Genomic DNA, 4880 nt, shown 5'->3' on the forward strand with positions numbered 1-4880 from the left:
TGCGTGTTCATAGGATACCCAAAAGAGACAGTTGGGTACAACTTCTATCTCAGATCCGAAGGCAAAGTGTTCGTCAGTAAAAATGGAACATTTCTTGAGAAAGAGTTTCTCCCGATGGAATTGAGTGGGAGGAAGATAGAACTTGATGAGGTTGTAGAACCTTTACTTCAACCAGAGAGTAATGCAGCGCATAAAGATGTTTCTGTGGAGCATACACCAGTTGAAGAAGAATCCATAATCATGAAGCTTCAGATCAAGTTGCTATCGAACCTCGTTAGGTAGACAAGGGCACGCACCGCTCCTGAGTGGTACGGTAACCCTGTCTTAAGAGTCATGTCGTTAGACAATAATGAACCTACGAGCTATGGAGAAGCGATGGTAGGCCTGGATTCCAACAAATGGTTAGAGGCCATGAAATACGAGATAGGATCCATGTATGAAAACAAAGTGTGGACTTTGGAAGAATTACCCGAAGGGCGAAAGGCCATTCAGAATAAATGGATCTTTAAGAAGAAGACAGACACCGACGGTGATATTACCGTCTATAAAGCTCGACATGTGGCAAAAGGTTTTTCACAAGTTCAAGGAGTTGGCTATGATGAGACTTTCTCACCATCTATAAAGCGATGCTTAAGTTTGTCACAATCATGTTAGCAATAGTTGCATTTCTCAATTATGAAATTTGGCAGATGGATGTTAAAACAACATTCCTTAATGGTTTCCTTCACGAAGAATTGTATATGATGCAACCGGAAGGTTTTGTCGATCCAGAGAATGCTAACAAAGTGTGCAAACTCCAGCGATCCATTTATGGACTGGTGCAAGCATCTCAGAGTTGGAATCGGCGTTTTGATGAGGTGATCAAGGCGTTTGGGTTTATACAAGTTTATGGAGAAGCTTGTATTTATAAGAAAGTGAGTGGGAGCACTATAGCATTTCTAATATTATATGTGGATGACATATTGCTGATTGGAAACAATATATATTTTTGGGAAGCGTAAAGGATTATTTGAATAAGAGTTTTTGAACGAAGGACCTAGGAGAAGCTGCTTTCATATTAGGCATCAAGATCTGTAGAGATAGATCGAGATGCTTAATAGGACTTTCACAGAGCACGTACCTTGACGATGTTTTGAAGAAGTTCAAAAGGAGCAATCCAAGAAAGGGTTCTTGCCTGTATTGCAAGGTGTGAAGTTGAGTAAGACTCAATGCCTAGTGACTACAGAAGATAGAGAAAAGATGAGTGTCATCCCATATGCTTCAGCCATTGGCTCTATCATGTATGCAGTGTTGTGCACAAGACCTGATGTCAGTCTTGCCCATAACTATGGCCGGAAGGTTTTAAAGTAATCCAGGAATGGAACACTGGACAAGGTCAAGAATATTCTGAAGTACCTGAAATGTACTAAGGAAATGTTTCTCGTGTATGGAGGTGATCAAGAGCCATAGTGAAAAGATTGTTTGCAAAGTGAGATCTGAAGGCGGAAAGTGCAATGAAGTAAAAAGTGTAAGCCTGAAAATATGGTGTGGAGTAGACCCTGGGGGCCATAGTGTTCACTAGAGGCTTCTCTCAAAGTAGCAAGTATTACGGTGGGTGAACAAATTACTGTCGAGCAATTGATAGAACCGCGCAAAGTCATGACGATATCTAAGGCAATGATCATACATATAGGCATCACATCCGAGACAAGTAGACCGATACTTTCTGCATCTACTACTATTACTCCACACATCGACCGCTATCCAGCATGCATCTAGTGTATTGAGTTCATGACGAACATAGTAACGCTTTAAGCAAGATGACATGATGTAGAGGGATAATCTCAAACCAATGATGAAAACCCCATCTTTTTACCCTTGATGGCAACAACACGATGCGTGCCTCGCTACCCCTTCTATCACTGGGTGAGGTCACCGCATGGTATGAACCCAAAACCAAGCACTTCTCCCATTGCAAGAATCATAGATCTAGTTGGCCAGACAAAACCCACAACTCGAAGAGAATTACAAGGATATGAAATCATGCATAAGAGAGATCAGAAGAAACTCAAATAAGATTCATAGATAATCTGATCATAAATCCACAATTCATCGGATGTCTACAAACACACCGCAAAATAAGATTACATCGGATAGATCTCCATGAAGATCATGGAGAACTTTGTATTCAAGATCCAAGAGAGAGAAGAAGCCATCTAGTTACTAGCTATGGACCCGTAGGTCTATGGTGAACTACTCACGCATCATCGGAGAGGTCATGGTATTGATGAAGAAGCCCTCCGTATCCGAATCTCCCCTCCGACAGGGCACCAGGACGTGCCCCAGATGGGATCTTGCGGAGACAGAAGCTTGCGGCGGCGGAAAAGCGATTGCGATGATCTCCTGATTTTTTCTGGAATTTATGGGATTATATAGGCGAAAGATCTTGGTTAGGGGACCTCCAGGGGCCCCAGAAGCGTGGATGGCGCGACCCCCCTGGCCGCGGGGTTGGGGATTGTGGGGCCCCTAGGGCTCTTCTGGCTTGGCTCCCAAGTTCTCCGATCTTCTTCCGTTCCAAAAAAAATCTTTTCGGGGATTTTCTTCCGTTTGGACTCCGTTTCAAAATCTCCTCTGAAAGGGGTAAAAAACAGGAATTGGCACGTGACACTGATTTAATAAGTTAGTCCCAAAAAATAAATAAAAGGCATGCAAAACATCCAAAGTTTGACAAGATAATAGCATGAAACCATAAAAAATTATAGATACGTTGGAGACGTATCAAGCATCCCCAAGCTTAACTCCCGCTCGTCCTCGAGTAGGGAAGTGATAAAGAATGAATTTTTGATGTGGAATGCTACCTAGCATAATTGTCCTTTGCAACTTCTTTCACGTGACATGAATGTTCAAATCCGTAAGATTCAAAACAATAGTTTGCTATTGACATGAAAACAGTAATACTTCAAGCAAACTAGCAAAGTAATCATGAACTTTCAAAATAACAAGGCCAAAGAAAGTTATCCCTACAAAATCATATAGTCTGGTTATGCTCCATCATCCTCACACAACTAATGTAAATCATGCACAACCCGGGAATTGGCCAAGTAATTGTTTTTGCACTCTTACTTTCTCAAACCTTTTATAACTATCACGCAATACATGAGCGAGAGCCATGGATATATCACTATAGGTGGAATAGAGTGTGGTGGTGGTTGTGAGACCAAAAAGGAGGAGATGGTCCCATTGACTCGGTGTATCAATAGGCTATGGAGATGCCCATTAATAGATATCAATGTGAATGAGTAGGGATTGCCATACAAGAGTTGCACTAGATCTATAAGTATGTGAAAGCTCAAAAGGAAAACTAGTGGGTGTGCATCCAACTTGCTTGCTCACGAAGACCTAGGGCAATTTTGAGGAAGCCCATCATTGGAATATACAAGCCGAGTTATATAATGAAGATTCCCACTAGCATATGGTAGTGACAAAGCAAGGAGCTCTCAATCATGAAGAACATGGTGCTATCATGAAGCACAAGTGTGGAAAAAGATAGTAGCATTGTACCTTCTTTTTTTTTAATTTGGGCTCTTAGGCCTCTTTCTTTTCTTTTCTTTTCTTTTTTGTTTTTGGGCTCTTTGGCCTCTTTTTTTTTATTTCCTCACATGGGACAATGCTCTAATAATGATGATCATCACACTTTTATTTACTCACAGCTCGAAGATCACAATGATGATGACTTCATAGGAAATGCCTCCGACAGCGTACCGGGATGTGCAACGATCTAGAATGGCGTATGACGTTGAAAACATCTCGCTAGCTATCTTACGATCATGCAATGGCAATATGAGAGTGACGGTGCAAGTCATGAGACGGAACGGTGGGAGTTGCATGGCAATATATCTCGGAATGGCTATGAAAATGCCATATTAGGTAGGTATGGTGGCTATTTTGAGGAAGGAATTTGGTGGGTTTGTGCACCAGCGAGAATTGCACGGCACTAGAGAGGCTAGCAATGGTGGAAGGTGAAAGTGCATCTATACCATGGGCTCACAATAATCATGAAGAACTCATATACTTATTGCAAAATCTTTTATTAGTAATCGAAACAAAGTGCTAAACGCATACTCCGAGGGGAAGGGTTGGTAGGTGTAAACCATCGCGCGATCCCGACCTCAACACAAAGGATGACAATCAATAGATCAATTATGCTCCGACTTCCTAACATAGCGGTCCACCATACGTGCATGCTACGGGAATCACTAACTCCAACACAACTATTTCTAGATTCACAACACCCTAATAACATAACTCTTAATATTACCGAATCCATGGCTCAAAACTAATTGAGAGGAATTGAAACTTCTCTTTCTACTCAATGCACATGAAGATGGAGGTTTTTGCATCCTCTTTGGGTACCTAGCACATGGGACTACTTTCATAGCATAAGCCAACTACAAAATCACGCACTGCCGTGCTCTAAAGATATAAGTTAAGCACAAGAGCAAAAGTATCTAGCTCAAAAGATATAAGTGAAGCACTAGAGCAAAAGTATCTAGCTCAAAAGATATAAGTGAAGCACTAGAGTAAAAGTATCTAGCTCAAAAGATATAAGTGAAGCACTATGAGCATTCTAGCAAAATCACGATGAGTGCATCTCTCTCTCTCTCTCAAAAAGGTGTGCAGCAAGGATGATTGTGACACAACAAAAAGAAAAGACTCCTATGGTACAAGACGCTTCAAGAAAAACACATATCATGTGGTGAATAAAAATATAACTCTAAGTAATGTTACCGATGGATTGAAGACGAAAGAGGGGATGCCTTCCCGGGGCATCCCCAAGCTTAGGCTTTTTGGTATCCTTGAATTTGGCTTGGGGTGCCTTGGGCATCCCCAAGCTTGAGCTC

Source organism: Hordeum vulgare, chromosome 7H (genome assembly GCF_904849725.1).
Source record: "Hordeum vulgare subsp. vulgare chromosome 7H, MorexV3_pseudomolecules_assembly, whole genome shotgun sequence".
In the NCBI taxonomy this organism is placed as follows: domain Eukaryota; kingdom Viridiplantae; phylum Streptophyta; class Magnoliopsida; order Poales; family Poaceae; genus Hordeum; species Hordeum vulgare.